This window comes from Oryctolagus cuniculus, chromosome 12 (genome assembly GCF_964237555.1).
Source record: "Oryctolagus cuniculus chromosome 12, mOryCun1.1, whole genome shotgun sequence".
Classification (NCBI taxonomy): Eukaryota; Metazoa; Chordata; class Mammalia; order Lagomorpha; family Leporidae; genus Oryctolagus; species Oryctolagus cuniculus.
Genome location: NC_091443.1, coordinates 103253407 through 103261599, shown reverse-complemented (window position 1 = coordinate 103261599; position 8193 = coordinate 103253407). Strand labels below are relative to the sequence as shown.

The 8193-nt window shown below is 46.2% G+C and overlaps 1 pseudogene; it reads right to left on the bottom strand.

The window, feature by feature from the left end:
• Window positions 1-637: 637 nt before the first annotated feature.
• Window positions 638-8193, bottom strand: part of LOC138844808 (small ribosomal subunit protein uS5 pseudogene) — a 66538-nt pseudogene continuing 58982 nt past the window's right edge.

Below are 8193 nucleotides of genomic sequence, written 5' to 3'. Positions count from 1 at the left end.
ATCCATCAAAATAAGTAAAAATGAAATTGTCGCAGAGCCGGCGCTGCGGCTCAACAGGCTAATCCTCCGCCTTGTGGCGCCGGCACCTGGGGTTCTAGTCCCGGTCAGGGCGCCGGATTCTGTCCCGGTTGCCCCTCTTCCAGGCCAGCTCTCTGCTGTGACCAGGGAAGTGCAGTGGAGGATGGCCCAAGTGCTTGGGCCCTGCACCCCATGGGAGACCAGGAGAAGCACCTGGCTCCTGCCATCAGATCAGCACAGTGGGCTGGCTGCAGCGCACCGGCTGCGGCAGCCATTGGAGGGTGAACCAACGGTAAAGGAAGACCTTTCTCTCTGTCTCTCTCTCTCACTGTCCACTCTGCCTGTCGAAAGAAAGAAAGAAAGAAAGAAAGAAAGAAAGAAAGAAAGAAAGAAAGAAAGAAAGAAAGAAAGAAAGAAAGAAAGAAATTGTTGCAGAGTTTTAACTAGGAAGATAAAGATAGCTAAATGGAGTTGTTTTATGGATTCTCTGCCAACAGAACAAATATGGCATAATGATTATAATTTCATTTCTGTACACAGGCTTAATTCCCTTGATGCTTCTTATGTGAAAGCCTATGTTGTAGCCACAGCTGGAGCCGGGGTGCTCTGCGTAGACGCGCTATTGTGAGTCCCCCAACTCCTGCGAGGGAGACTTGGTGAACTCAGTCCTCTCTCCAGAGCTTGGGGGTCGGAGAGCTGTAGGTCTTGGAGACAGCGTGGAAGGTGGCCTTGGCGAGGTTGCCCAGGGTGGCAGTGCAGCCCTGGGCTGAGCCGTAGCACTCGGCAGCTAGGGGACAGGGGGCTTCTTGGGGACGAGGGTCGGAGACGATGCCAGCGCCCCTGGGAGCAGGAACCAGGCACACCAGCACAGAGCCCCAGCGTCCGGCCATCTTGCAAGGCACGGTGGGGGGTTTGTTCATCTTGTTCCCGGGGTAGCCTCTCTGCACGGACACAGTGGGCAGCTTGGCCAGGAGGATGGCCCCTCGGATGGCGGTGGCCGCCTCGCTGGAGTACTTTATGCTCAGGCCCAGTTGGTCTTTGTCATCCCCACGGGAACAGATGCCTTGAACCTGGTCCTATGGCCAGTCCGCGTGCGGCTGTCTGTGCACTGGCCTGAAACACGTCCCCAGGAAAAAGGCAACTATCTCAGACTCCCTGATGGGCAGGGAGAGCAGGTAGACCTCCTCCAGGGCCTTGACCTTCATATCATTGACCAGGCGGCCCAGCTTGGTGACAGGGAGCCTCTCGCTCCTCTGTCGGCCTCGCCTTCGAGCCTTCGCGAGCTCCGAGGTCTCGCCCACGACCCCCACGGGTGCACCTGCAGAAGCCTTGAGGGAGCCGCCGCAGCTCCCATTCCAGGAACCCCGGGGCCTCCGCCCTCTGGTGCTCTCTCTGTTACATCATTTTTTTAAAATCTCAAATATTATTAGCAGAGTTGAGAAGAGGGCACACAAGAGTCACAGGGCGCTAAGTGAGTTCACAATATCATCTTACAAAAGGGTGGAAAATGACATTTTACTTTTGATGTTAACATTAGCAAAATATATTCAAAAAATGATTAACAAGTCTTTAAGTATGAGACTTAAAGATAAGACTTTTCAAGTTTTAAGTATAATATTCAGGGGTGATCATAAGCATAAATTCGTAAAAATTGGCAATTTTATTTTTTTCTTATTTATTTATATGAGGGAGAGAGAGAGAGAGAGAGGAGAGCCCTCCTATCCATTAATTTATTTGCTAAATGCTCACAATGGCCAGGTCTGGACCAAGGGTAAAGCTGGGCACTCAACCCAGGTCTCCCGTGTGAGTGGCAGCAATGCAGTTGCTTGAGCCATCACCACTGCCCCCCCAGGATCTGCATTAGCAGGAAGCAGGAGTCCAGAACCAGAGCTGGAATCAAACCCAGACACTCCTATGTAAGATGTGCGCATCTAAGCTGCTACCCCAAATGCTCCCTCCGAAAATGGCAAATTTTCATATCACACAGAAGACACAATCAATACAACATTGTGTGAAACCGTAAGATTTAAGATTAGGTAGCTAAGGTATTCAAATAAAATGAAAATTGATCTCCGAATAGGGCTGAAAAAATCAAAATCTTGTATGCCAAATGTTGGTGAATGGGTACTAAGTTATAATTAGGAGAAAGAAATCTTGCTGTTTATTGCAAAGTAGAGTGACCATTGATAACAAGATACTGTATATTTTTTAATACTTAGGATATAGGATTTTGAATGCTTTCACCATAAGGAAACAGCATGTGTTTGAGGAGAGAGATTTGTCTACCTCAATTTGAATATTATACGATGTATGCAGCTCACTAGGCTAAACCTCCGCCTTGCAGCGCCGGCACACCGGGTTCTAGTCCCAGTCGGGGCGCCGGATTCTGTCCCGGTTGCCGCTCTTCCAGGCCAGCTCTCTGCTGTGGCCAGGGAGTGCAGTGGAGGATGGCCCAAGTGCTTGGGCCCTGCACCCCATGGGAGACCAGGATGAGTACCTGGCTCCTGCCATCGGATCAGCGCGGTGCGCCGGCTGCAGCGTGCTGGCCGCGGCGGCCATTGGAGGGTGAACCAACGGCAAAGGAAGACCTTTCTCTCTGTCTCTCTCTCTCACTGTCCACTCTGCCTGTCAAAAAATTAAAAAATTAAAAAGAAAATCGCATAGTGCCTTGTATATGTAGTGCACTGGCTAAAAGCTTTAAAATTTCATCACATGCTATTTATAAAGGAAACATCTAAGAAAGGAAAAAAGCAGGAAACAAAAAATGGGGAGAATAAAGTCAAAATGTTGGGCTAATAAGTGGAAACAAATAAAAAAGGAAAATTCAGTAATGAAAGGCTCCTATAGGAATAATAATTTTATGTGATTAAAAGTGAAAGTATAGAAGCATTACAAGCGATGGGAGGTCAAGCCCACGACATACACAGCGGTCAGGAGTATTTGTGCAATGAGTAACATGTGATTGGCATGTGCAGCAAGAGATTTCGATATAAGAGACGCAAGAAGAAAAGATTTTAAGGCTCAGAGGGAAAGGATGACTTCAGTAGTTTCCTGAACAATTAAACAACTAAAACTACATTAGAATAGAGAGAATTTGGATAATAACATTATACATTTTTAAAAATATTTTATTTAAAAATGTGTCCCTGGGGCCGGCATTGTGGCATAGCAGGTTAAGTCTCAGTCTGCAATTCTGGCATCCCGTATAGGTGCCAGTTCAAGTCCCAGCTGTTCCACTTCTGATCCAGCTCCCTGCTAATGCCTGTGGGAAAGCAGCAGAAGTTGGCCCAAGTTCTTGGGCCCCTGCATCCATGTGGGAGACAGAGAAGAAGCTCCTGGCTCCTGGCTTCAGTCCACCCCAGCTCCAGCTGTTGCAGCCATTTGGGGAGTGAACCAGTGGATAGAAGACTTCTCTTTCTCTCTCTTTCTCTCTCTTTCTCAGTAACTCTGCCTTTCAAATAAAATAAATAAATCTTTTAAAAAAATTGATCCTGGTTATGTAAGGATGGTTCAACATACACAAATCAATAAATATGATACATCACATTAACAAATTGAAAAATAAAAACCGTATGATTATCTCGATAGATGCAGAGAAAGCATTTGTTAAAATACAACACCCTTTCATGATTAAAAAAAAAAAAAACCTTAAACAAATTGTGTATAAAAGGAGCATTCCTTAACACAATCAGAGCAACATGTGACAAACCCACAGCCAGCATCATACTGGACAGACAAAAGCCGGAAGCATTTCCACTAAGACCCAGCACCAGACAAGGAGGTCCACTTTCACCACTGTCGTTCAATTCAGTTCTGGAAGTTTTAGCCGGAGCCATTAGGCAAGAAAAAGGAATCAATGGGATATTGTCGCTCCCCCTCTTCATGGAGGAACGACACAGGACCCTGCGCTATTCTTTTGTCTGCTTGGCCCTCCCCGGGTTTGCTGCTGGTTCTTCCCGGGTTGGCTACTGTCCCTTCCACCTCCGTGGAGGGGCGGCTCCCCCTGCCACATTCCCCACTTCCGCAGGGGAGCGGCACACCGCCAGTCGGCTCTCTCGGGGGCTGCTCAGATGTTTCTTCAGATAGATGTTCCTGGTGCATGTTGTCTCTCTCCTCCTTTATAGTCCTCTTCCACCAATCCCAACTCTGCTGCCCACACGCCGAGTACGCTGCTCTCCTCCAATCAGGAGCAAGATCAGCTCCTGCAGCTCAGTCAATCAAATTGGCGAGAGGCAGCTGTGTAGAAGCTGTTACTCCCTTCTCAGCGCCATATTGTGGGAGAGCAGATGCATAGAATAAGTCTTAATTCCAGTAACAGTCTAGTCCGAGTTGCTCCCCACAGATATAAATTGGCAAAGGGGAAGTCCAAGTATCCTTGTTTGCAGATGATGTGATCCTATATATAGGGGAACCCAAAGACTTCACTAGGAGACTATCGGGGGTCAGCGCTGTGGAGTAGTGCGCTAAGCCTCTGCCTGCAGCACCAGCATCCTAAATGGGCACCAGTTCTTGTCCTGGCTGATCCTTTTCCAATCCATCTCTCTGCTATGGCCTGAGAAAGCAATGGAAAATGACCTGAGTACTTGGGCCCCTGCATTCACATGGGAGACCCAGAAGAAGCTTCCAGCTCCTGGCTCCGGAATGGTTCAGCTCTGGCCATTGTAACCATCTGGGGTGTGAACCAGCAGATGGAAGACCTTTCTCTCTGTCTCTGTCTCTCCCTCTGTCTCTCTCTCCCTCTGTCTCTCTCTCCCTCTGTCTCTCTCTCCCTCTGTCTCTCTCTCTCTGTCTCTGTGACTCTACCTGCTCAATAGGCTAATCCTTCCCTTGCGGTGCCAGCACACCGGGTTCTAGTCCCAGTCGGGGCGCCGGGTTCTGTCCCGGTTGCTCCTCTTCCAGTCCAGCTCTCTGCTGTGGCTCAGGAGGGCAGTGGAGGATGGCCCAGGTCCTTGGGCCTTGAGCCCACATGGGAGACCAGGAGAAGCACCTGGCTCCTGCCTTCGGATCAGCGCGGCGCGCCGGTCGCAGCAGCCATTTGGGGGTGAACCAACGGAAAAAGGAAGACCTTTCTCTCTGTCTCTCTCTCTCACTGTCCACTCTGCCTGTCAAAAAAAAAAAAACTTTAAGAAGAAAAAACAGTAGATTTCTATACAAAAGCCATCTTGTTTATAAAGAAAACAGAAGGAAAGAATATTACTAAGCTAAACAGTAACAAGTAAAAGATAACAAGCTATGGAAATTATTAAATCAATCTAATCCCTCTCTTCAATTTTTTTGATGAGAGAAGAAATAAAATTTTTAAATTTTTTGGTACAATTAAGAAAATAACGTGAAAAGATGGACTTTGAGAAAAATACATCTTTAGTAATTTATATTATGTATGAAAAATCTTGAAAGACAGAATAGTTAAGGAACTAGTCCTAGAGACATCAAAGGTTACATTTATAAGAAGACATGAGGGCCTGAATGGATGGTTTTATTGGTTAGATCCTTCCAAACATACCAGATACAGAGAGAGGAAATATATGGAAAGTATCCTTACTTGTTTATAAATAACCATCACACAGATATCCTCCCTTTACACACACAAAAATTATAGTCTAATTTGGGTTATGAAAATAAGGAAAAAGTCTTGAATACAACACTAGCAATTCTATTAAAGGAAGACAAATTCCTAACCAAGTTAACAACGTTCCAAGAATGCAATGATGATTTGATGTTAGAAGCATCGTGCAGCCATATATACCCATAAGTCTCAAGAAAAAGTAGCAAAAATGCCACTTGTTAAAATTCAAATCAATTACCGACGGAAAAGAATGCAGTAAGAATGGAAATTCCTGCCTCTACATAATCAGGTTTCTACCTGATTTTTCTCTCCAGCTGAGTCGGAACTGATAGACCAGGTGCACAGCTACTCTGTGAAAACCCAGAGTTAAACTGGTTGAAGACGAGAAGCTGTGAGAATACGAAGTAGGCTTCTGAATCGCAGAGGAAGGGGATCTTGGGGCAGGTCTGATTCACACATCTCTGAGTGTTTTACCAAGTGAGGCTGACGCATCCTTGCCAGGTTCCATTACTCCTGGGATTCCTGATGAGGAAGGTGGCAGAATCACCCCATGCCGGCCACACCCACGATGATTTCAGGGAGGAGAAAAATGGGGAAGCTGTTCTTCGAGGGGGCAATGGATTCCACCAACTGACTTTTTCCGTAAAAACAGAGGATCCGTTTCCTGGAAGAATTTGAAGAAATAAAGACAAATGCTGAAGACTTGTTCTGAAAGAGCAAAAAGAGCTACGATTTATTGAGCTTCCAGCAGGCTGCTTTCTATACCTAATCCCTACGGTTCACAACAGCCAAGTCCAGGGCCATCACACTTGTAACATATTTGAATATTGAATATTTGCACACACCAGATAGATACACAAGTAATATTTCTCAATAAGAATTACCGGACACTGCATCACACATATAAAAATGTACACAAAAAAATCTATGTGCAGCTTCATGAATACAAGTGAGATACACACCCATACGACCTCTACCTGGTTTTTAGAAGGTATATTGTCACTGCCTATGCCAAGCCATGGTATACAACATCCTCCCTCCCTTCCTCACTCTTCTCCACAATGTGAACCACGACCCTGGGTTCAAGCTGACCATCTTTTTACCTACTGTTATGCTTTAGTAGTTGTGTGTAAATCCAAAAACAAAGACTTCTTTTGCTTCTTGTTTTAGGACTTCATGCGAATGGAATGCAGAACGTGCGTGATGATGGTGGCGGTCAAAGTGGGCCTTGCAGACTTCCCTCCATGGCCAAGAGCTGAGCCGCTCACTCTGACACGCACAGCATTAGCACCAAGACCTTGTCTGCTGCGTGCTGCTCACTGGCATTGCCTTGTGGTACTGAGGACACTAAGGCAGCCTTGTCCCCGGGAGACGACCCTTTGTGGGCCAACCTCGTCTCACGGACTCCTTGAACCACCTGTCTCGGGCTGCAGGAGAGTGTGGGCTGCTCCCCCCCAAGCTCTCTCCCTGTCTGTCATCTGGCTTGAGACTTCCACCACAGTCTGATGGCTTCTCCTGGCTCCCTCCAGGTCCCACTCCTTCTTCTTCCACACAGACATTTTCCCTAAAGAAAACCCTACACGTTCAATTCTTTCTTGGTGCCCACTTCTTAGAGGACTTGAACTGATGTAGGATTACTTTTCTAGTAGATCATTTCCTTTTTGTGTCCCATTCATGTTAATGTGGGAATTTCATTCATTTTTTTGCTCCTGTAAACTATCTGTTGTTTATGTCATATTTTATTTAGTTCTTTGTTGATGGACAATAGTATACTATAGTACTGTTTTTTGTTTCTTTTCCTTTGTCACTTTTTTTTTTATTATTATAAACCAGAGTTTGAGAAACAATGACTTGCAGGCCAAATTCACCTGATTCTGCATGGTCCCACATAGGAATGGTTTTGCATTTTCTAAATAGTTGGGGGGAAAATAAGAAGTATACTATTGCATGGGATGTGAATACAGGAAATTCAAATGTCAGTGTTGGCAACAAAGTTTTGATTGGAACGCAGCCATGTTCCTTTGTGTCTTGTCCAGTGGCTGCTCCCGGCTGTGGTGGCAGAATTGAGTAGGTGTTGGACAATACACAAATAACAGTCACCATTCGCCCCTCTACAGATGAAGTTTGCGGAGCACCTGCTATAAACAATCTTGAACCCATCTTCTCATGCAAGGGTGCAAGAGTTACTCAGGGGGCCAGCGTGGTGGCATACCGGGTTAACGCCCTGGCCTGAAGCACCAGCATCCTACATGGGCGCCAGTTCTAGTCCCGGCTGCTCCACTTCCAATCCAGCTCTCTGCTATGGGCTGGGAAAGCAGTGGAAGATGACCCAAGTCCTTGGGCCCCTGCACCTGCATTGGAAGACCTAGAAGAAGCTCGTGGCTCCTGGCTTCAGATTGGCACAGCTCCGGCCATTGTAGCCAACTGGAGAGTGAACCAAAAGATGAAGACCTCTCTCTTTCTGCCTCTCCTCTCTCTGTGTAACTCTGACTTTCAAATAAATAAATAAATCTTAAAAAAAAGTTACTCAGGATGCGGGCTTTGGAGAAAACAGTCTAAACCATAAGATTTGCACATGTTTGACTTCAATAAATGATGCCAATTATTTT